The 26,321-nt window shown below is 43.8% G+C and overlaps 1 protein-coding gene across 3 annotated transcripts in view; it reads right to left on the reverse strand.

The window, feature by feature from the left end:
* The window catches only part of GAS2 (growth arrest specific 2), a 136,582-nt gene that overhangs the window by 76,975 nt on the left and 33,286 nt on the right, over window positions 1-26,321 (reverse strand). For 2 of the 3 annotated variants that reach the window (XM_082270298.1, XM_082270296.1), the window contains exon 1: window positions 15,400-15,857. The exons of the other annotated variant lie outside the window; for it this stretch is intronic. The gene's annotated coding sequence lies outside the window, so the exon portion shown is untranslated. Of the gene's footprint in view, window positions 1-15,399; window positions 15,858-26,321 lie in introns of those variants that run through there. 3 annotated transcript variants of the gene reach the window in all.

The raw sequence follows: 26,321 nt of genomic DNA on the forward strand, positions 1-26,321 counted from the left end.
ATTAGAATTGTAACAAAAAATAAATAAATCCTATAAAAAAATAAGAAAAAAACTTTCTGTTTGTAGATTGGTGAAATAATGTATAGAAGGCAAAACAGATAGCTAAAGAAGAACTCCGGGAAAACACTATATTTCCCCATGCAGTGGGGCTGTGCCCACATCGAATGAGTTAACTGTTCGATTTTGTCTAGAGGATTGCAGAGCCACCGATCCTCCGAGCGCAAGACCGGTCCCCGCAGCTTCTGCCCCCCCCCCCATACACTAGCGATCTTATGAATGGAATGTTCCTGACGTCATCATGCCCATAGAGCAGCTCTGGACGTGAGGATGGCAGGAAGAATCCACCGCTGAATGTGGGGGACAGCAGTTTTGCGGAGGATGGAAGGACCAGGTAAGTACAGCTTTTCCCTGCACCCCCTAGAAAAAAGGAGCAGTTAAAGCACACAGCCCCACTGCATGGGAGAATAAAACATTTTCATGGAGTTCCTCTTTGAATCTGAAGTTCGATCTGCTTATATTTTACCTTCCCTGCCCCCCCCCCCTCCCTCTATTAGCTTGCTATTAAAATGTTCAAATATTACCTTTCCATTTTCATTACAGAGTTTATTTTAATCAATGCCACCTATCAGTGCCCCCCATCAGTGATCATCAATGCCACCCTTTAGTGCGAATAAGTCCAGCCTATCAGTGCCCCCTATCAGTGGTCATCAATGCCACCCATCAGTGCCTCCTATCAGTTCCCATCAGTGCTGCCTATCATTGCCACCTATCAGTGTTTATCAATGCTTCATATAAGTGCCCATCAGTGCAGCCTATCAGTGCAGCCTATCAGTGCCCATCAATGCCGCCTATCATTGCCTCCTCATTAGTGCCTCCTCAGCAGGACTCTGAGCTGGGAGGGTCTCTCTCATACACCCCAGAGCCTGCACTGACAGTTTCCCCCCCCCCCCTCCTTCCAGATGGGAGAGGAGAGAGCCAATCTGCACCTTTTCTCCCCACCCCTCTCCTCCTGTGCATGCACCGCGGGAAGCATGAAGTCCAGTAGCTGAACTATTAATGCCCCCCCCTCCCCCGACAGTGGCAGAACGCCAGGGCCCAGTCTCAAGTGAGACCTTTGTGACCCTGGACCACTAAAGCAGATCATGGCTGGTAGGGGGGGGGGGGGGGCGGTCGCAGGGTACTGTACATCACTTCCTGAAAACATCCCAGCACCCTGCCTAAGTATTCCTCTCAAGAGCCCTCAGCTCTAATGTAAGGGTGACTCTGATGGAGGCTCTGATGTAAGGGTGACTCTGATGGAGGCTCTGATGTAAGGTGGGATTCTGATGGGGACCCTGATGTATGGGGGACTCTGATGGGGCCCCTGATGTGAGTAGGGGACTCTGACGGGCCCCTGATGTGTGGGGAACTCTAAAGAAAGATGGACTCTGATGGGGACGCTGCTTTAAGGGCAACTTTGATGTGGTTCCTGATGCAATGGGGGACTTTGATGGGGACCTATAAGTAAGGGAGAACTCTGATGGGGGGATAATGATCTTAGGTGGTCTCTGCTGGGGACTCTGATGAAGAGAGGGACTCAGATGGGGACTCTGATGTAAGGGGTATATGATGTAGAGCCCTGAAACACTTGAAGACTTCTAATATAGACTGTCTAGGTCAGCAATGGTTTGGAACATCACTAGATAGTACCATAGAACCCCTTCTAGAGGTTGAAACTCCATTCATAAACACCCCTTACCTTATCCTAGATCAGGCTTTCTAAATGTTTTCAACACGGAGGAACCCTTGAAATAAATTTCTGGTCTCGGGGAACTCCTGCTAAAAATGAAAAATCTACAACTCATGACACATTGGCGTGACAGTCAGTGGGAAGAATGCTCCTTACTCTTCTCATCATTGGGAAGAATTACTCCCTTACAGAGAGCTGAAAGGAACAATGGTGTCATTGGAAACTAATCTGAGAGGCAGAAATTGCCCATTGCTCAATGAACCCCCAGCAACCTCAGGAGGAACCCCTAGCAACCTCAGGAGGAACCCCCAGCAACCTTAGGAGGAACCCCCAGCAACCTCAGGAGGAACCCCTAGCAACCTCAGGAGGAACCCCCAGCAACCTCAGGAGGAACCCCTAGCAACCTCAGGAGGAACCAGCAACCTCAGGAGGAACCAGCAACCTCAGGAGGAACCCCTAGCAACCTCAGGAGGAACTCCCAGCAACCTCAGGAGGAACCAGCAACCTCAGGAGGAACCCCTAGCAACCTTAGAAGGAACCCCCAGCAACTTCAGGAGGAACCCCTAGCAACCTCAGGAGGAACCCCCAGCAACCTCAGGAGGAACCCCCAGCAACCTCAGGAGGAACCCCTAGCAACCTTAGGAGGAACCCCCAGCAACCTCAGGAGGAACTCCCAGCAACCTCAGGAGGAACCAGCAACCTCAGGAGGAACCCCTAGCAACCTTAGAAGGAACCCCCAGCAACTTCAGGAGGAACCCCTAGCAACCTCAGGAGGAACCCCCAGCAACCTCAGGAGGAACCCCCAGCAACCTCAGGAGGAACCCCTAGCAACCTTAGGAGGAACCCCCAGCAACTTCAGGAGGAACCCCTAGCAACCTCAGGAGGAACCCCCAGCAACCTCAGGAGGAACCCCCAGCAACCTCAGGAGGAACCCCTAGCAATCTCAGGAGGAACCCCTAGCAACCTCAGGAGGAACCCCCAGCAACCTCAGGAGGAACCCCCAGCAACCTCAGGAGGAACCCCTAGCAATCTCAGGAGGAACCCCTAGCAACCTCAGGAGGAACCCCTAGCAACCTCAGGAGGAACCCTGGTTGAGAAACCCTGGGCTAGATTATGGTGCCAAAATCAAGAAGGTGAACTAATTCTCTCTGCTATATATTATCCTATAGATTGCGGAGATCAGTAAAAGATCTTAATATTGTTAAATTTCAGCACAAAACAGGTTCCGAAAGTCCAAATCTCATTAATGCAATTCTATAGATTATAAAGGTTACCAAGGAATTAAAATATTGTTACATATTAGCACAAGAAGGCTTCAGGAGCCTGGAACACCATCCAGAAGGTGAAAGAGTAATAAACCAGGGAACTATTGAAATGTGAGGTACCCAAACCAAAGGAGGAACCTCTGTAAAACTCTCCTACTCACTCAATTATAAAGTGGGGGCTCCATGGCCAAACAAACGCATCTCCAAAAAATTGGCAGATAGAGAACACTGCTCTTAGGACCAAATAATAACAAAAACAAATGGTGTTGGCGCTCAAGGTGTATATGCAGGGTGGAGCAAGTAAAAATCATATATAAAGGAATGCATCAATGTCCATAATAAGGTCCATAAAAGTTCCAGGTGGGCTGATGATGGATCAGCAACAAAGGGCAAAGCTCTCCAGAAGAGTGAAGCCAACTCTGAGTATGCAGATAAAAGAGAGAGAAGAGAGCGCCTCTAAGTGCAATAATTTAATGGTACACTTGACAAAGGAGCACGCATGCCCGTTGTGGCCATCGTGCATGCTCTGAAACGCGTTGTGTGTGTTCTCTACTCTTCCGCCCTTCCTTGACGTCACACGCCCTGACACCGCGGTCTCAGCCTCTCCCTGATGCCAGCCAACCCGGAAGACGCCAAGTGCCGGCTCTCTCCTCGTCTCCTACTTACATCTCTGGCTCTGCAGGCTCTGCAGTCTCGGTGTGGGCTACACCGCATCTCACTGGACCCCTCAGATGAGCAACTATCCTATAGTCAAAAAGTAAAAATATTGTAATACAAAAACAGGAACCACCCGCCATCACCAATAAAAAGACACCGTTGTCTCATAGTGCAAATCGGTGCGCCGAACGCCATACACACATCAATCACGCATCCCACTCAACCCATTAAATAGATGGGCAGAGCTAATTGGGAGATACCTCCAGGAAATTACATCGGTTTTAGGACTGGAGCAAAGGGCCAGTTTAACCCCAGTCACCTCAAAAGATCAATTCACAGTCCAATAACTATTGCGGAGCTACAAATCCCAAGTAGATCAATTGCCAATTAGCAGAACTAACATGGGTAGGCTACTGTAACGGAACCGTGACCCACACTGTGTTTGTTGTTTTCTGTCAGTATACGGCTTCCCCCAGTCTTGAACAAAGATATCAGATATTCTAGCCGCCCCCCATTCAAAACTAGACGGAACTTAGCTTGTAGAGAACTGGGATCTTTATTTGAACAAACTCACACCGAATATATACAGGATGGACATTCCCCTCCTGATCAGATTACCCCACCAGGTCAGGTGCCTGTTTACATTATCATATGCAGATGAAATTGTATACAGAAATAAAATGAACCTGAACTAATTATCTAAAGAACAACCAACACAAACAGTATTCTACTTTTCTACCAGTAACTAATAGATGACAATGATTCAATCAACCTGAGCCAATTGACTAGCAGACTGCCGTCTCCGAGCTCATGAATTACAATATACACTATCATAAGTGTAAAAGCAGAACCCACAGTAGATAACGGCCCCATACAAAACTAGACGGAATTTAGCTTGTAGAGAACTGGAATCTTTATTTGAACAAACTCACACCGAATATATACAGGATGGACATCCCCCTCCTGATCAGATTACTCCACTAGGTCAGGTGCCTGATTAGATTATCATATGCAGATGAAATTGTATACAGAAATATAATTAACCTGAACTAATTATCTAAAGAACCACCAACACAAACAGTATTCTACTTTTCTACCAGTAAATAATAGATGACAATGATTCAATCAACCTGAGCCAATTAACTAGCAGACTACCGTCCTTGAGCTCTTAATGTACAATACACATTATCATAAGTGTAAACACAGAACCCACAATAGATAACCAGTGAGTAAATCAGCATATTCAACAATGTGTGGAAGACAGGTGGTTGAGCTGATGATATTAGCATCTGCTATGAGTCTTACTCTCTTGGGGAGACATGGACTTCAATCCAAAGTGACATTACTCCAAGGGCCCCACATATAGTATCTGTCTTTCATTCCCAGTGACGCTGAGTACAGTCACAGCTACCAAAACTGTCATTGGATTACCTTTACATAGACTATCCCCCCCTTCAGTCCATAATGAATGGTGCTACAAGACTCATCCACCTTACCAACCCTTCAGTGTCCTCCACCCTTCTCTGCCAATCCCTTCACTGGCTTCCACTCACCCAATGAATAAAATTCAAAGTACTAACAATGATTTACAAAGCCATCCACAACTCAGCCCCCAGCTACATCACTAACCTGATCTCAAAATATCAACCAAGCCACTCTCTTCGGTCCTCCCAAGACCTCCTGCTCTCTAGCTCCCTTGTTACCTCCTCCCATGCTTGCCTCCAAGACTTCTCCAGAGCTTCTCTTATCCTTTGGAACTCTCTACCCCAATCTGTCTGACTGTCCGCTATTCTATACATCTTTAGACGATCCCTGAAAACCCTTCTCTTTAACCACTTATGGACCGCCCACCGTGTATTTACGTCGGTACTTTGACATTAAATACCGGGGCTATGTCAGCAGATAGCAGCCATAACCCCGATATTTTTTTAAACGGCAGGCGGTCCGCTTTAACATAAGAGTGGTCCCAGCGGCATATATGGCCCCCACTCGACTCTATGGCCTTGGAGGATTTAAAGAGCCCATTTTTTTCATCATGATAAAAAAAATTACTTTTTTTTTTTTTTTTTGTGTAGATGTGAGATGTGAGGTCTTTCTGACCCCAGATCTCTCATTAAAGAGGACCTGTCCTGCTTATTTCTATTACAAGAGATGTTTACATTCTTTGTAATAGGAATAAAAGTGATCAAAATGTTTTTTTTAGAAAGGACAGTGTAAAAATAAAAGATAAAATAAATAGGAAAAAAAATGAAAGCGCCCTGTCTCCATTAACTCGCGCTAATGAACGCATACGCAAGTCGCGCCCACATATGTAAACAGTGTTCAAACCACACATGTGAGGTATCACCACGATCGTTAGAGTGAGAGCAATAATTCTAGTCCTAGACCTCCTCTGTAATTCTAAACTGGTAGCCTGTGGAATTTTTTAAAATGTCACCTATGGGGATTTTTAAGTACCAATGTTTGTCGCCATTCCACAAGTGTACGCAATTTTGAAGCATGACATGTTGGGTATCTATTTACTCAGTGTAACATTATCTTTCACATTAAAATTCGGGCTAACTATACTGTTTTCTTATTTTTTAATTTAAAAAAGTGTATTTTTTCCAAATAAATTGCATTTGTAAGACCGCTGCGCAAATACGGTGTGATAAAAAATATTGCCACAATCTCCATTTTATTCTCGAGGGTCTCTGCTAAAAAAAAAATGTATATATATATATATATATATATATATATATATATATATATATATATATATGTATATATACAGTATATATATAATGTTTGAGGGTTCTAAGTAATTTTCTATCAAAAAAAAAAAAATGATTTTAACTTATAAACAACAAGTGTCAGAAAAAGGCCCGGTCCAGAAGTGAAGACTATCCGGCTACTAACTAATACAATGTTTCTCTTTCTCCATCAGCTCATCCCCCACAGCTATTACCTTTTGTATCAATTGAGCCTCCCTTTTAGATTGTAAGCTCTAGCAAGCAGGGCCCTCTGATTCCTTTTGTACCAAATTGTATTGTAACTGCAATGTCTGCCTTCATTCTGTTAAAGAGGTTGTAAACTCCGTTAATTTTTTTTTTTTTACAAGCTGAAAGAGAAAGACATAATGAGCTAGTATGCATCGCTATACTAACTCATTATGAAATACTTACCTTAGAACGAGCCCCCGCCGTGCCGTCCGCTCACCTCTATGACGGGCGACATGTCCAGTCGCCCGTCTTCCGGGATCGCGGCATCCGGCTATCTGATTGGCCGGAGCCCCGGTGACGTTACTCCCGCGCACGTGCGCGGGAGCCGACGGTCACGGCACGGAGCTCTGAAGGAACAGCACGAGCGGCCGTTCCTTCAGAGCGCATGCGCCAGTGACGTCACTGTCTGCATGTAAGGTAAATATCTCCTAAACGGTACATGTTTAGGAGATATATACAGTACCTATAGGTAATCCTTATCATAGGCCTACCTATAGGTACAAGTGTCAGAGGAGGGTTTACTTCCTCTTTAAGCTCTGCGCAAACTGTTGGCGCTATATAAATCCTGTATAATAATAATAATAAATGTGCAATTGAAGCAAAAATTAGCAATATCAGATGGTATACTGATTCCCCTTAAAATATAATGCAGCAGACACAGACATTGGCACCTAGCTGGAATCCAATCACCGCTGGCCTTGATGTAACCAAATCACAGACGATCAATATGGCCGTCTTATCAATCACCATCAGGCAGATCAATGGGAAATAGAACAGCTGATGAGGCATAAAGCGGAAGCAAACAGGTTGGCTGTGTGAAATCAAGTCCATGCAGCAGATAATAGCATATTGTTATGGAGCGGAGGATTAGACAAGTTGCAGATGCAAAAGACCTTAGACAGGTTCACTCAGTCCATAATAGTGTTATCCTCCACGCTCTACATAACACATGGTGCATTCAAGGCTATATGTTAGTCTCATGCCGCATAAATGCCAAACCCGAAAAGTGTATCCTCTTGGCTCCTTCCAGATATATTGCTCTAAGGGATATCCATAACCTCCACAGTACTAGCAGATGCTCGCTGTGTTCCGCCAATGCGAACAACTGTACACCTCAAAGCAAAATCCTATGACGTCTTCCCATGTGGACAGATTGTACGGCGTGTGACTGGTGGCGTGCGCGCACCTACATGACGTCAACGCGTTTCACCGGAAACCCAGCTTCTTCAGTCCCGATCTTGTAAGGTGACTGGTGTTACACTGGCCCTTTACTCCAGTCCTGCAACTGATGCTATTTTTGGAGCTATATCCCAACTAGCTCTGCCCATCTATTTATTGGGTTGAGTGGGAAGTGTGATTGATGTGTGTATGGGGTCCAGCGCACCAATTTGCACTATGAGAAAACGTTGTCTTTTTATTGGTGATGGTGGGTGGTTCCTGTTTTTGTATTACAATATTTTTACTTTTTGACTTTTGTATTAATAAACTTTTGAAAGATTACATTTGGCTTCAATTTTTGATTTTGTGTTACTAATCCCCGGTGGCTCATATATAGGCTCATATATATGGTCCTTAGGGCAGTGTTCTCTGTCTGCCTATTTTTTGGACTCTCATCTCATGCTATAGATTATGCAGGTGAACAAAAGTGCAGAAAATTGATAAATAACCCCTTCAGGAAGCTGAAATAAAAAAAAAGGTTAGAATATTGTTACATATTAGCACAGAGAGGCTCCATTACCCCAAATTGCCATCCAGAATATCCAGTATGATAAATTTGCTATTTTATAGATTACGTTGACATTTTGGCACAGAATGGGATCAGAAAGCTGCAGATGAAGACCAGTGGTCTTTATAATAGGTCCTCTTCTATGTAATCTGCTTGTAGTCATACAATTAAAGGTTGGCAGTTAAGGTATGACAAGAAAGGTGCGCAAAATGATGGATATTCCTGTTAGTATTTGTAAGGTGAAAGTGATTTGGTATTGCTGGAAGGCTGGTCCATGCTGTGGAAACTGCAGTTCAATTTCCAAATACAAAATAATGTACTGTGCAAAAAAGAATCCTCTGATAGCTATAGGGGCATATAGTGTTTGCCAGACCTATAGATGAAAAAAAGATTTGGGGGTGCTTATGTCGGATAATTGCAAGATGGTCAAATAGTGTGGCCAAGCAGAAGGGAAGATTAATAAAATTCTGAGATGCATCACTAGTGGGGAGGAATCACCAGCAGGAGAAGGGAGGTCCTTATTGCTCTATATAGATCTACAAATCACTAGAGGGGTCACCAGCAGGAGGAAGGAGGTCCTGATTCCTCTATATAGATCTTCAAATCACTAGAGGGGTCACCAGCAGGAGGAAGGAGGTCCTGATTCCTCTATATAGATCTTTATATCACTAGAGGGATCCCCAGCAGGAGGAAGGAGGTCCTGATTCCTCTATATAGATCTTTATATCACTAGAGGGGTCACCAGCAGGAGGAAGGAGGTTCTGATTCCTCAATATAGATCTTTATATCACTAGAGGGGTCACCAGCAGGAGAAAGGAGGTCCTAATTATTCTATATAGATCTTTATATCACTAGAGGGGTCACCAGCAGGAGAAAGGAGGTCCTAATTATTCTATATAGATCTTTATATCACTAGAGGGGTCACCAGCAGGAGGAAAGAGGTTCTGATTCCTCTATATAGATCTTTATATCACTAGAGGGGTCACCAGCAGGGGGAAAGAGGTCCTGATTCCTTTATCAAAGAGACGGCCCCTGACCCCCATCTATAACTGGCCTTCACAGCAAGGAGCACATGGAAGGGCAAACGCATGAAAGCCAAAACAAGAGAAAATTCCCAGCTTAACACACCAACCAGTCTGCTTACCAACCAAATTAACCTGTCCAACAGTATGTGTTAAAAAAAGGGGTTTAGTTATAACACATTTGCAAACGCATGCGTAAGCTGATTGGCCCCTTCATGGCACCCTGTATTACTTGCAGTCCTAACCCTTCTAAATTTATTAGACTCTCCATAGTGAGAGCACATGCATTCTAATGGATAGATAGGGGCAGGTGGGCCTGGAAGTAGCCCAATTCTCCTTTGAAGACGTAGGGGCACCCTGGACACCCAGCACATAGCACAATGGCAGCAAAGATGTCCAGTGTGTCCCCTCACCAATATTTACACCAGTAACAATGAGACAGCCCCTGCCCCCATCTATAACTGGCCTTCACATGTGCTCTCACTGTGGAGACTCTCATACATTTAGAAGGGTTACGACTGCAAGTAATACAGAGTGCCTTGAAGGGGCCTTGCAGCTTATGCATGTGTTTGCAAATGTGTGCTAACTAAACCCCCGTTTTTAACGCAAACTGCGGCCCAGGGGCTGTATGTGGCTCTTTGCTTGCCTTCTTCTGGCCATTGAGGCACTACTCCACCAACTGACACCAATGATGGAGCACTATTCCACCAACTGACACCAATGATGGAGCAATATTCCACCAACTGACACCAATGATGGCGCACCATTCCCTCTACTGACACCATCAGTGGAGCACTATTCCACCAACTGACTCCAATGATTCCTCCCTTTAAAAACAATGATGGGGCACTGATGCCATGGCATTTTCTACTCCCATTGACCACAGTCCAGCCCCCCTAAAGCCTGATGGACATTAAACTGGCCCTCCGCTTGGAAAGTTTGGAGAACCCTGCACTATACATGTTAGGAGAGACTTCGGGAACTTAATATGTACAGTCTGGAGGAAAGAAGGAAAACTTTTAAATGCATGAAGGCTGTGAATAAGGTTCAGGAGGGCAGGATTTTGGATTTTGAAGCCAAGGTCATGAACATAAGGACGTCACATTAAACTAGCAGGAGGCAGACTGGATGGGTTACTTGGTCTCTTTTTCTGCTGTTACTTTTCTGTGTTTCTATAAATCTTTTCCCTATAGATTGTGTTGGCTAGCAATAGATTGGAACATTGTTACAATTTAGCACTATAAATGGTCAGAAAGCTCAAATCCCATAAACATTACCCTATAGATTGCATAGGTTATCAATAGTTTCAAATATTGTTATATATCAGCCTAGGTAGGCTTCCAGGAACCTGAAATGCCATCCAAAATGTCCAATCTGATATTTCTTATCCTATAGATTGCATTGGTTATCAATACATTGGAATATTATTACGATTTAGCACAGTAAAGGTTCAGAGCTCAAATGTCATAAACCTTACTGTATAAATTGTGTAGGCTAGCAACAGTTTAAAATAGTTCCGGCACCTCCAGTCTGAATGTATGCAATGGCAAAGGGGTGCTGGGGTCAGTGGGGTGAGCTGAATGACCTATTGATGCTGGCTGCTGGGGGATCTATTGTTGCTGGGGTGAATCTATTGTTGCTGGAGGGCATTTTGTTGTGGGGGGGGCTACTGTTGCAGTGGAGGATTTATTGTTGCTTGCGGGAACTATTGTTGCTGAGGTGGCTATTGTTGTTGGGGGGATTTATTGTTGCAGGGGAGGATTTATTGTTGCTGGGGAGGCTATTTTTTTGGGGGTCTATTGTTGCTTATTGCAGGGGATCTATTTTACTGCTTTTCTAGTTATCATTAACAAATTCTATACAAATTACCTAGAACCACAACATGATACTTGGTTCTGTAGTATCTAAAAGGGGGGGGGGGGGGTACTGGGAGGTGGGTAGAGGGTGGAACCAAAGGTCAGTGCTCGGAGGTGGGTAGGGGTTAGAGACAAGGGGTGACTCAGAAGAGGGGAGTACCTGCACCTATTCCCTGAGAAAAAAAGCCCTGTTGTTACATATTAGAGAAGGGGTTCTTGAAGAACCTGAAATGCCACCCAGAATGTATAATCACATATAGCTAATTCTGTAGATTGCGTAGATTAGCAATAAATCAAAATATTGTTACGTTTTAGCACAATAAAAATTCGAAAGTTTCAATTCCATAAATCTTATCCTATAGAATACGTAGGTTATCAATTTTTTTTTAAATATTGTTACATAGTAGGACAAAAAAGCTTCAGGAACACCGAATGCCATTTGAAATGACCAACCTGATAGATCTTAGCCTACAGATTACATTGGTTAGCAATAGATCAAAATATTATGTTTTAGCACAGTATAGGTTCAGAAAGCTCAAAACCTTTATATTTTTACCTATAGATTGTATACGTTTTCAATAGCTTAAAATATTGTTATATATCAGCATAGCCAGGCTTCAAAGAACCTGAAATGCCATCCAGAATGTCCAATCTGATAGACCTTATCCTATAGGTTGAGATGGTTAGCAATCGATCAAAATATTGTTACTTTTCCCATAAACTTTATACTGTAGGTTGTGTAGCCTATCAAATAGTTTTAAATATTGTTATATACCAGTCTAGGCAGGCTTCTGGAACCTAAAGTGCCATCCAGAGTGTCCAATCTGGTAGACCTTATCTTACAGAGTTGGTTAAGAATATATCAAAATATTGTTACTTTTAGCACTGTAAAGGTTAAGAAAGCTCAAATCCCATAAACCTTTAGCTATAGATTGCATTGGTTATCAATATTTAATAATATATATTTACAGTTTAGGACAGGCAGGCTTCAGGTACCACAAATGCCACCTGAAATGACCAACCTGATAGATCTTATCCTACAGATTGAGTTGGTTAGCAATAGATTGAAATATTATGTTTTAGCACAGTATAGGTTCAGAAAGCTCAAAACCTTTACATTTGTATCTATAGATTGTGGAGGTTTTCAATAGTTTAAAATATTGTTATATATCAGCATAACCAGGCTTCCAGGAACCTGAAATGCCATCCAGAATGTCCAATCTGATAGATCTTATCCTTTAGGTTGTGTAGGTTATCAATCGTTTTAAATATTGCTATATTTAAGCCTAGGAAGGCTTCCAGGAACCTGAAGTGTTATCCAGAATGTTCAATCTGATATAGGTTGAGATAGTTAGAAATAGATCTAAATATTGTTACTTTTTAGCACTGTAAAGGCTCAGTAAGCTCAAATCTCATAAACCTTTACCAATAGATTACATTGGTTATCAATATTTAATAATATATTGTTACATATTGGGACAGGAAAGCTTCAGAAATGCCACCCAAAATTACCAACTTGATGAATCTTATCCTCCAGATTGTGTTGGTCACAACAAATCAAAATATTAAGTTTTAGCACAGTAAAGGTTCAGAAAGCTCAAATCCTATACATTTTTACCTATAGTGTGAATAGGTTTTTAATAGTTTAAAATATTGTTATATATCAGCCTAGGCAGGCTTCCGGAACCTGAATTGCTTTAGAGAATGTCCAATCTAATAGACCTTATCCTATAGGTTGAAATGGTTAGCAATAGATCAAAATATTGTTACTTTTTAGCACTGTAAAGGTTCAGAAAGCTCAAATCTCATAAACCTTTACCAATAGATTGCATAGGTTATCAAAATGTATTAATATATTGGGACAGGAAAGCTTCAGGATCCACAAATGCCATCCAACTTGAAGAATCTTATCCTACAGATTGCGTTGGTTAGCAAGAGATCGAAATATTAAGTTTTAGCACAGTAGAGGTTCAGGAAGCTCAAATCCTATACATTTTTACCTATAGTGTGTATAGGTTTTCAACAGTTTCAAATATTGGTATATATCAGCCTAGGCAGGCTTCTGGAACCTGAAGTGCCATAGAGAATGTCCAATCTGATAGACCTTATCCTATAGGTTGAAATGCTTAGCAATAGATCAAAATATTGTTACTTTTTAGCACTGTAAAGGTTCAGAAAGCTCAAATCTCATAAACCTTTACCAATAGATTGCATTGGTTATCAATATTTAATAATATATTGTTACATATTGGGACAGGAAAGCTTCAGAAACCACAAATGCCACCAAAATGACCCAAAATGACCAACTTGATGGATCTTATCCTTCAGATTGTGTTGGTCACAACAGATCAAAATATTACGTTTTAGCACAGTAAAGGTTCAGAAAGCTCAAATCCTATAAATATTTACCTATAGTGTATATAGGTTTTCAATAGTTTAAAATATTGTTATATATCAGCCTAGGCAGGCTTCTGGAACCTGAAGTGCCATAGAGAATGTCCAATCTGATAGACATTATCCAATAGGTTGAAATGGTTAGCAATAGATCAAAATATTGTTACTTTTTAGCACTGTAAAGGTTCAGAAAGCTCAAATCTCATAAACCTTTACCAATAGATTGCATAGGTTATCAATATGTATTAATATATTGGGACAGGAAAGCTTCAGGATCCACAAATGCCATCCAACTTGATGAATCTTATACTACAGATTGCGTTGGTTAGCAATAGATCGAAATATTGTTACTTTTTAGCACTGTAAAAGTTCAGAAAGCTCAAATCTCATAAACCTTTACCAATAGATTGCATTGGTTATCAATATTTAATAATATATTGTTACATATTGGGACAGGAAAGCTTCAGAAACCACAAATGCCACCAAAATGACCAACTTGATGGATCTTATCCTTCAGATTGTGTTGGTCACAACAGATCAAAATATTAAGTTTTAGCACTGTAAAGGTTCAGAAAGCTCAAATCTCATAAACCTTTACCAATAGATTGCATAGGTTATCAATATGTATTAATATATTGGGACAGGAAAGCTTCAGGATCCACAAATGCCATTCAACTTGATGAATCTTATCCTACAGATTGCATTGGTTAGCAAGAGATCGAAATATTACGTTTTAGCACAGTAGAGGTTCAGGAAGCTCAAATCCTATACATTTTTATCTATAGTGTGTATAGGTTTTCAACAGATTCAAATATTGGTATATATCAGCCTAGGCAGGCTTCTGGAACCTGAAGTGCCATAGAGAATGTCCAATCTGATAGACCTTATCCTATAGGTTGAAATGCTTAGCAATAGATCGAAATATTGTTACTTTTTAGCACTGTAATGGTTCAGAAAGCTCAAATCTCATAAACCTTTAACGATAGATTGCATTGGTTATCAATATTTAATAATATATTGCTACATATTGGGACAGGGAAGCTTCAGAAACCACAAATGCCACCAAAATAACCCAAAAAGACCAACTTGATGGATCTTATCCTTCAGATTGTGTTGGTCACAACAGATCAAAATATTACGTTTTTAGCACAGTAAAGGTTCAGAAAGCTCAAATCCTATACATTTTTACCTATAGTGTGTATAGGTTTTCAATGGTTTAAAATATTGTTATATATCAGCCTAGGCAGGCTTCTGGAACCTGAAGTGCCATAGAGAATGTCCAATCTGATAGACCTTATCCTATAGCTTGAAATGCTTAGCAATATATCGAAAAATTGTTACTTTTTAGCACTGTAAAGGTTCAGAAAGCTCAAATCCCATAAACCTTTACCAATAGATTGCATTGGTTATCAATATTTAATAATATATTGTTACATATTGGGACAGGAAAGCCTCAGAAACCACAAATGCCACCAAAATGACCAACTTGATGGATCTTATCCTTCAGATTGTGTTGGTCACAACAGATCGAAATATTACTTTTTAGCACTGTAAAGGTTCAGAAAGCTCAAATCTCATAAACCTCCACCAATAGATTGCATAGGTTATCAATATGTATTAATATATTGGAACAGGAAAGCTTCAGGATCCACAAATGCCATCCAACTTGATGAATCTTATCCTACAGATTGCGTTGGTTAGCAAGAGATCGAAATATTAAGTTTTAGCACAGCAGAGGTTCAGGAAGCTCAAATCCTAAAAGTCTTTACCTATGGATTGTGTAGGTTACCAAGAGTTTAAAATATTTTTTTAATTACCAGCTCAGGAAGGTTTCAGGAACCTGAAATGCCACCCAGATTGTCCAGCCTGGTAGACTTTATCCTATAGATTGCATTGGTTAGCAATAGATCGGAATATAGTTAATTCGTTGCAGAGAACGTCCTCAGGAAACTGAAATTCCTTCCAGAATTCCGAACACAGACCCCTTACCTCGTCCCTTTCAGGAAGACCGTCTAGCCTCCAACTCCCAGGCAGGACATGAACGTTTTGTAACTTCTCGCAAATGCTGCTATCGGTATTAGGACCCGGGGTTTTTTTTTTCCTCCCCAGTCTATAAAAGTAAAAAGTCATCTCGGATTGAGAGCGCCATTGTCAGGAGCAGAGCCCAGGATGGTTTACACTGCACCTAATGGCATGTAACACTTTCAACAAACTGCAGGGCTGCCTGCCTCCCCCTCCGCGCTGCGAACACTGAGCTTCTTATATGACTGCACACAAAACTTTTTTTTTCTTTCTTTTTTTTTTTTTTGGGAAGCTCTTTGCAGAAAAGGACAGCACTTGTATTTTGCCAGCAAAGTCATTTAAACCATCCGTTGATACTTCCAAATAATCATCCCCCCCCGTCAGACAATATCGCAGAAACTGGGTCATCCGCTGAAGGCGATTCTGTTTCAGGGCGCCCTTTGTGTGAAAAGGGAAAGAGGGAGACATCGGAGGAATCCGAGTGTTTTTGTTTTGTCCGCGTTCGTTAGCTACATGAAACGCCATCATTATGAGCTTAGGGGAGATTAGGAGATTGTGTCGGGTGATTTCCCACGTGGTAATGCGAGTCCAAATAAATCTTGTTCTTGTTTTTTGGCTTTCTTTTTGTTATCTCAAAGAAGGCCATACACGTGAGATAGAGGTTGGAAGACAGCTGAGGGAACTTTAATTATTAAAGATCTTTCTATAAGCATGAACGTCCATTTGATATGAGTAATCTGAGGGGTCCTGGTCAGCCTTGGGGAAACAACAGCGATCGCAAAAAATCAGGATTTCAAGGGATCTCCACCCCCATGACTATGCTCCAAGGGGCGGAGCGAAACGCGTTGGGATTCCTCACCGAAGTCCAGGCTGAGGTTGCCGCTTACCATTGCACCTGGGATGGTTTCTTCATACTGATCACTGGAGCCAAGATAGGCTCCCTCCCAACCAGCACTCTCAGCGGTGGACATTAAGGAATAGTACCCCCTTCAGCCTATACAGGTCTTTTGGGTCACAGGAAAATCAATGGCAGCCCATTGGTTCTACCCAAGATCAATCAGAAATGGGCCATCTACAGAGGTCAACAGGTGTCATGGGCAGGGTCACAAACAGATCCTGATTTTTAAATTCTTTGACTGTTTGAGCCAACCGGTTATTGAGGTTATGTTAAAACAGAGGTTCTCGACCACTGGGCAGTGGCGCACTGCCATGCCTCAGCCTTCTTTCTTCTGGGTCTCAAGCCAACTGCAGATCCTAAAACCTCCCACAAAGTCTCCCAGTTCCCATAGTGCCCCCAAACCTCCTATAGTGGCCCACAGTGCCCACACAACCCCTGAGAGCCCTCCGCCTCCCACTTTTCTCCTTAGCCTGCTGTAGAGCCTGCAGCCCTTCATAGTGCTCCCAGCCTCCGACATTGTCCCACAGTGCCCCCCCCCCCAGCTTCCTTCAGAAACCTTATTCCCTACAAGGCCACTAAGTCTGCTGCAGAGTTTTCTATCCCAGTTCACAACCTACATCTCCACCCCTACAGTGTTTCTAAGCCTCCAACTCTCCATAGTGCCCCCAAACTCCAACCATGTCCCACAGTGCCCTTCAGATTCCTCCAGAATCTTCATCCCCTACAAGGCCACCAAGTCTGCTGCAGAGTCTCCTATCTCAGTCCACACCCTCCATCTTTACCACAGTGCCACCCAGCCTCTCACACTGCCCACCTCAAGCCTGCTTCATAGCCTTCAGCCCTCCATAGTGCCCCCAAACTCCAACAATGCCTCACAGATCCCCCCAGCTTCCTCCAGAATCTTCATCCCCTACAGGGCCACCAGGTTTGCTGCAGAGTCTCCTATCTCTGTCCATACCCTCCATCTTTAACACAGTTCCACCCAGCCTCTCACACTGCCTCCATAGTGCCCCCAAACTCCAACAGTGTCTCACAGTGCCCCCCAGCTTCCTCCAGAATCTTCATCCCATACAGGGCCACCAAGTCTGCTGCAGAGTCTCCTATCTCTGTCCATACCCTCCTTCTTTACCACAGTTCCACCCAGCCTCTCACACTACCCACCCCAAGCCTGCTGCAGAGCCTCCAGCCCTCCATAATGCCCCCAAACTCCAACAGTGCCTCACGGAGCCCCCCAGCTTCCTCCTGAAACCTTATCCTCTACTGAGTCACCAAGTTGTCTGCAGAATCATCAAGTCGGCTGCAGAGTCTCCTATCCCAGTTCACAACCTCCATCTCCACCACAGTGCCACCCAGCCTCCCATACTTCCACGCCCCCTCCCCCCACCCAAGCCAGCTTCAGAGCCTCCAGTCCTCCATAATGCCCCCATACTTCAAAAGTGCCCCCCCCCCCCAGCTTCCTCAAGAAACCTCATCCTCTACAGGGCCAAAAAGACTGCTGTAGAGTCTACTATCCCAGGCCACAACTTCCATTTCCACCACAGTGCCACCCAACCTCTCACACCGCTACCCCCCAAGGCTTCTGCAGAGCCTCCAGCCTTTTATAATGCCCCCAAACTCCAACAGTGCCCCACAGTGCTCACTGGCTTCCTCCAGAAACCTTATTCCTTACAGGACCACCAAGTTTGTTACAGAATCTCCTAACCCAGTCCACAACCACCATTTTCCCCTAACAGTGCCACCTAGCCTCCCACAGGGCCCCCAGCTTTCTCCAGAATCCTCATCATCTACAGGACCACAAGTCTTCTGCAGAGTCTCCTATCCCAGTTCACAACCTCCATATCCACCATTGTGCCACCCAGCTTCTCCCACTGCCCTCTCCCTACCCACCCTGAGCCTGCTGCAGAGCCTCCAGCCCTCCATAGAGCCCCCCAAACTTCAACAGTTCCCCACAGTGCCCCCCCCCAGCTTCCTCCAGAAACCTCATCCTTTACAGGGCCACTAAGTCTGCTGCAGAATTCCTAACCCAGCCCACAACCACCATTTATCCAACAGTGCCACCTAACCTCCCATAGTGCCCCCCCCCAAGCCTGCTGCAGAGCCTCCAGCCCTCCATAGTGCCCCCAAACTCCAGCAGTGACCCACAGTCCCCCCCCCCCCCCGCAGCTTTCTTCAGAAACCTCATCCTCTACAGAACCGCCAAATCTGTTGCAGAGTATCCAACCCCTGTCCACAACCTCCACATCCACCACAGTGCCAACCAGCCTCTCACACTGCCCCCCCCCCCACCACCACCACCACCACCACCACACACACTCCACCCCAAGCCTACTGCAGTGCCTCCAGCACTCCATAGTGCCCCCAAACTCTAACAATGTCCCACAGTGCCCTCCACCTACCTCCAGAAATGTCATCCTTTACAGGGCCACCAAATATGCTTCAGAATATCCTAACCCAGCTCACAGCCACCATTCCCCTCAATAGTGACACCTAGCCTTTGACAGTGCCCCCCATCCCCCCCAAAGCCTGTTGCAGAGCCTGTAACCCCCGTCATAGCTTCCCAAACTCCAACAGTGCCCCACAGTTCATCCAGATCCTCTACAGGGACACTAAGTCTGCTGCAGAGTCTCTTATCCAGGTCCAGAACCTTCATCTCTACCACAATGCCACCCAGTCTCCCAGTGTGCCCCCCACAAGCCTGCAGACTGCAGAAGGGTTCTAATCTATGCCAGACATTTGCAAACACATCCAATAATTGATTGTGTCACCCCCAAGCCTACATTTTAGGCCAGGAAGAAGATGGTGACTCTGGATGATGCCTAAACAAAGATAACGCCGTCCTTCTGTAGAAAAAGAAAAGCAGAAGATGGCATCATCAGGGGGAGTACTGTGATCTCTTGAGAAAGAATAAATACCTGACAGTAGCCCCCCCTCAGATTGACACCGGGACCCTGTGCTCTGTAGTACAGTAGTCCTCTTGGCTTTGTAGTACTGTAGCTCCATTCCCAGAATCCTTTGGGGTTCTCCTGGGCCAGGATGAGATGCAGATTGGCCAGACTTCCTACATAAAGAACTGATAATTGAGAGTCTGCGTCGGAGGACACTTTCCCCTGATTGCATTACCATGCAGGTTAGAGCAGAAATCAATACTTCATCGCCAGCAAATACACTGAGAACGGCTCAGCAAGAAAACAAAATTAGACTATTTAAGGGGAGAAAACAAATTTTCATGGAAATTGTCCAGAAAGTAGATTTCTGCATTCCTAATCAATCGGCTTCTCTAACTTTCCAACACAATGTGAAAAATAAAAAAAATAATGGATTCTACACTATGCAGAGAGACGTTACAGATACATGGAACATGGTGAGGAGGGGACGGGGAACAGGAACACCCCAATAAATTACTATGGAGTAGAGATGACAACATTGTAACTCCCAACCAAACTCACCAAACCAATAGAGTCATGCAATTGATCCCCATAGGGTTCTATGGCCAACTGCCCATACAGAGCCTCTGCTTTATAGACCGGATAAATCCTAAATATAGAACTATTTATCCAACTGCCCATCCAGAGCCTCAGGTTTATAGACCAGATGCATCCTGGTGCAGATGCATATACATCCTAAATATTCAGCAATTTATCCAACTGTCCATCCAGAGCCTCTAGTTTATAGTCCGGATGCATCCTAAATATAGAACCATTTATCCAACTGTCCATCCAGAGTCTCTGGTTTATAGACCAGATGCATCCTCAATATATAGAACCATTTATCCAACTGCCCATTCAGAGCCTCTGGTTTATAGACATATACATCCTAAATATTCAGCCATTTATCCAACTGTCCATTCAGAGCCTCTGGTTTATAGACCAGATACATCCTAAATATAGAACCATTTATCCAACTGTCCATCCAGAGCCTTTGGTTTATAGACCGGATACATCCTAAATATAGAACCATTTATCCAACTGTCCATCCAGAGCCTCTGGTTTATAGACCGGATACATCCTAAATATAGAACCATTTATCCAACTGTCCATCCAGAGCCTCTGGTTTATAGACCAGATACATCCTAAATATAGAACCATTTATCCAACTGTCGATCCAGAGCCTCTGGTTTTTAGACCGGATACATACTAAATATAGACCTAATTAGCCAACTGTCCATCCAGAGCCTCTGGTTTATAGACCAGATAAGTACTAAATATAGTGCCATTTATCCAACTGTCCATCCAGAGCCTCTGTTTTATAGGCCGTATACATCCTAAATATAGAGCCATTTATCCAACTGTCCATTCAGAGCCTCTGGTTTATAGACATACACATTATAAATATAGAACCATTTAGTCAAACTGTTGATCCAGAACCTCTGGTTTTTAGACCGGATACATAATATATATAGACCCAATTATCCAACTGTCCATCCAGAGCCTCTGGTTTATATACCTGATACATCCTAAATATAGAACCATTTATCCAACTGTCCATCCAGAGCCTCTGATTTATAGACCAGATACATAGGAGGGAAGGTTTAGTGTTGCGGGAAGGTTTAGTGCATGTCCCCTGGGCAGTGCCCAGCCCCCCTCCCCCCCTCCCCATTCCATCTGTGTGCCGATCTCTTGCCTATCTGCCGAGAAAATGGCCAGAACTGTTCTCATTTGTCTCCTATGGACTTCAGCAGGGTTCCAGTCTGGCCCCCGGATTTTAGTCATGTTCTTCTAACCTACCCCAGCCTGAACCCATGTATATTTGTCTCACCCCTGGACGCAGCGAGTTCTAACTTACCAGGCCCTTAGAATACGGTTTGTATTCTGCAATCGGGTAACTAGGTGGAAAGCCAGGCTTCATGTATGGAATTCCTCCTCCTCCTGTACCGTCTCTTTCAATGTTGTATTTGATTTGTGGTTCTCTGAGTGTATCTCAGAAAATGCAGATAAAAAATTAATTCTGCACAGACCAATCACAACACTCCGTCCATCTACTGTCCAATAAACAAACCATATATACCATTATATACTGTACACCGGGGAGCGGGTGCATTAGGCTGAATACAGCGCACCGATACAAAGAGGGTCTGAGGAGCTCACACCTTCCCGGAAGAGTGCGGGAAACTTTCCATTTTAGAGGTAGAGGAGAGGAGTACAACTGTTCAAGACTGCAGGGAAGATCATAGGTCAGATCGGCGGGACTGGTCCTCTTTAGATGTAGAAGCCCAATAACGGAAGAACAAGGGGAAAGGTTTGGATAAATAGAAAGACGAAATAAAAAAAAACTCCTTTCTATAAAAATAAAAAAATAAATAATAAAAAAAACATCTAAACATCGGCTTGTTGGCATGAAATATACTGGAAAAATGGTGCTATAATAACAAAAATAGTCGTCCGAGGCCCAATCAGAATGCTGGGATTTGTAATCAGTTTTCAGTTTTGCTATATTATATATATATATATATATATATATATTTTTATATATATATATACTTTGTGTATCTATCTATCTATCTATCTATCTATCTATCTATCTATCTATCTATCTATCTATCTATCTATCTATCTATCTATCTATCTATCTATCTATCTATATATATATACACTATATTACCAAAAGTATTGGGACGCCGGCCTTTACACACACATGAACTTTAATGGCATCCCAGTCTTAGTCCATAGGGTTCAATATTGAGTTGGCCCACCCTTTGCAGCTATAACAGCTTCAACTCTTCTGGGAAGGCTGTCCACAAGGTTTAGGAGTGTCTATGGGAATGTTTCACCAATCTTCCAGAAGCACATTTGTGAGGTCAGGCACTGATGCTGGACGAGAAGGCCTGGCTCACAGTCTCTGCTCTAATTCATCTCAGAAGAGTTGAAGCTGTTGATGAGCATTTGAACCCTTCGGACTAAGACTGGGATGCAATTAAAGTTCATGTGTGTAAAGTTCAGGCGCCCCAATACTTTTGGTAATATATTATATATATATATATATATATATATATGTATAAAAAGTAAAACATTTGAAAATGTATTACGTTCAGTTAAAATGCGATGAATTCATTAATTAAAATGTAAAATAAGAAATAATTAATACATTACAATTGAAACAGAATGCTGAGTTTTGTTTCCACCTTTGTTATACAAAACATATAAAATGTAAAATAAAAGATAAAAAAATAAAAAAAATAAATTTAAAATTACATCAACCATTTACGGACTGCCCGCCGCAGTTTTACGTCGGTCCTTTGATGCTAAATACCAGGGTTATGGCAGCAGATAGCTGCCATAACCCCGGTATTTTTAAAAATGGCAGGCGATCGGCTTTCTGATAAGGGCGGTCGCAGTGGCGGATTCGCCGCGGGATCACCCTTACAGTGCGGGGGACTACAGACTCTACAGACTCCCCCAGACCTCACTGAGCTCCTGCCAATCAGGGTGACACATGGAAAGGGAGGTCAGGACACCGGATCTGTCACTGGATTCTCATTGCAGAGTCAGAATATTCCAGAGTCAGGAAACCGAGAAATATTGATACAGGATCAAATTAATCCATTTAAATTATGTCTTTTTTTTCCTTTACATATATTTTAATTTTTACCAAGGGGAAAGGGTTGCAAAAACAGGGAGACAAAATAAAATACTCCTTTCAATAAAAAAAAAAAACACATCTAAACATTAGCTTGCTGGCATGAAATATACTGGAAAAATAAAATCAGTTCAGGATATTGCCAAGACCCGTATAAAATAGATTTCATTCCGCGAGCGGCACGAACATATGGCTTTCACATCGACATGAATGAAGGAGAATTTTTTCATTAAAGTCGATGTAAACCCAGAATGGATGGTCTTTAGTTTACTGCATGGCATTTCTTAGTTATAGAGGAGTGAACGTCCAAAAAGTTGGGTCGGTTTGTTGGTGAAAGTCCTATTGGGAATGAAATGGGAATCTGAAGCTGGCTCCTAAATTACAGAGCAGCGAATGTGAGATTGCATAGAATGGTTTGGGAAGCTCCTGGCAGCCTGGCCGGCCTGATAAAACGATTCGCCTGAACCACTTAAAAAATTCTTTCTCTTTTTTTTTCTCTTTTGGTTCCATGTTGTTATCTCCATGAAATGCAGTAAACACAACAATTCTTCTGGGACTGAAGCCTGGACACCGAGGACCAACACTTAAATCCAATGTCCATGTGCATTCGTTCTGTCCGAAAAGAGGGAAATCCAAGGTTCTCAGCAGATCTTTTCTCAGCTCTGCTCCACCATCCCTGGCACTGCCCTGTCCTCTCCATAAACACCTGGAAACACAGAAGCCAGTAAAGGAAGTTTTCTGCCACTGCCCACTTTCTCTGCCAGCTTCTCTGTTTACCAGTGCCAGTGTACTGGGGGGATAGGTGGATGGGGGAGAGCTTTGTACTGTTCGGGGGGGGGGCTTCTCATTTAAGGGGGTCTTTATAGTGTGGTGGGGGCTTTGTACTGGAGGTGGAAGAGCTCTGTGCTGTGTGTGTGGTTGGGGTGGGGATCTGTACTGAGGGGGAGAGCTCTGTACTGTGGGGGGGACTCTATACTGGGGGAAGGAGGTTGTACTGGGGGAGGCTTTATACTGTGAGGGGTCTTTGTATTGGGGGTGGGAGAGCTCTGTACTGTGGTGGTGGGGGGGGGGGCTGTACTGGGGGTGGAGAAAGTTCTCAGGTGAGTGGTGGGAGGGCTCTGTACTGAGAGGAAAAGTTACACTGTGGTTGGGGGGGGGGGGGGCTCTGTACTGTGGAGGTGTTCAGCATTATTGGGGGAGCTTTTACTGTGGGAGGCTTTCTACTTGGGATGGGAGAGCTGTGAACTGTGGCGAGGGATCTGTACTGGGGGGATAGGGGGAGCTCTTTCCTGTGGAGGGAAACTCTATACTGTGGGGGGGGGGGGCTTGTACTTGGAGGTGGGGGAGCTATGTGCTGTGAGGGGAATGTTACACTGTGGTTAGGGGACTCTGATCTATGGGGGGGGGGTCCAGCATTGTGGGGGGCTCTTTTTTGTACTGGGGATAAGAGAGCACTGTATTGTGGGGGAGGGGAGCTCTAAACTAGGGGGAGTGGGGAAAGCTCTCAGGTGAATGGTGGGATGGCTCAGTACTGTGAGGAAAACTCTACACTGTGGTTGGGTGGCTCTGTACTGGGGGGATGAGGGGGGGAGCTCTCTATTGGGGGCTCTGTTTTTTGAGGGGCTCTAAACTGTGGGAAGGGGGTTGTGCTGAGGGAGGGGGGTGTAAAAGCACTTTACTGTGAAGGAGACGGAGCTTTATACTGTTAGGGGTCTTTATATTGGGGGTTGGAGAGCTCTGTACTGTGGGGGGATCTGTACTGGGGGATGCTTTATACTGTGGGGGGGGGGGTCGGTACTGGGGGTGGGGAAAGTTCTCAGGTGAGTGGTGGGAGGGCTCTGTACTGAGAGGGAAAGCTACACTGTGGTTGGGGGAGCTCTGTACTGGGGGGGGGCTCTGTACTGTGGAGGGGTATAGCACTATGGGGGGGGGGGCTTTACACTGTGGGAGGCTTTCTACTTGGGACGGGAGAGCTGTGAACTGTGGTGAGAGATCTGTACTGGGGGGATAGGGGGAGATCATTCCTGTGGAGGTAAACTCTATACTGTGGGGGGGGGCTTGTACTTGGGGGTGGGAGAACTCTGTGGTGTGAGGGGAGTGTTACACTGTGGTTAGGTTGCTTTTTTCTATGGGGGGGTCCAGAATTGTAGGGGGGCTCTATTCTGTAGGAGGGTGGGGGGTTTGCACTGGGGGTGAGAGAGCACTGTATTGTGGGGGAAGGGGAGCTGTGAACAAGGGGGTGGGGAAATCTCTGTACTCGGGGAGGGGGGGGGGTGGTTGAAGGGTGAGGGGAGAGCTCTGTAGTGGGGGTTGGGGGATTGGCTGTAATGCAGTATTTCCCCCATTCACATATTCAGCCTAAAGTGAATTTATCATTCGATGTTTCTCCCCTTTGCACGGAACGAATTCACATGCAGATGGATGAGCAGATATGTACTTTTTTTTTTATGAATCCACCCTGGACTTTTATATTCATCTATGGGGCTGGAATAACATTGTATACTCGTGTTTTTGCTAAAAATGTTATAATTCATAAGAAATACAATTACAATATTAAAAAAAGGAAAAAAGGAAGACTAAGATAAAAGGGGTAGGGGGGGGGGGCTGGTGGGACTATCAGCCAAGATAAGGGTGCTGAGGGATCAACAGAAGCAGATATGTAAATTTTTCATGAATCCACCCTTACTGGACTTTTATATTGATCTATGGGGCTGGAATAACATTCTATACTCGTGTCTTTGCTAAAAATGTTACAATTCATAAGAAATACAATTACAATATAAAAAAAGGAAAACTAAGATAGAAGGGGGGGGGGGGGGGGCTGGTGGGACTGTCAGCCATGCTAAGGGTGCTGAGGGACCAACAGAAGCAGATATGTACATTTTTTATGAATCCACCCTTACTGGACTTTTATATTGATCTGTGGGGCTCTAATAACATTGTATACTCGTGTCTTTGCTAAAAATGTTACAATTCATAAGAAATACAATTACAATATTAAAAAAAGGAAAACTAAGATAGAAAATGGGGAGGGGGGGGGGGGCTGGTGGGACTGTCAGCCAAGCTAAGGGTGCTGAAGGACCAACAGAAGCAGATATGTAAAAAATTTTTATGAATCCACCCTTACTGGGCTTTAATAATGATCCATGGGGCTCTAATAACATTGTATACTCGTGTCTTTGATAGAAATATTACAAT

This window comes from Pelophylax lessonae (assembly GCF_965119305.1).
Source record: "Pelophylax lessonae genome assembly, chromosome: 10".
Lineage (NCBI taxonomy): Eukaryota > Metazoa > Chordata > Amphibia > Anura > Ranidae > Pelophylax > Pelophylax lessonae.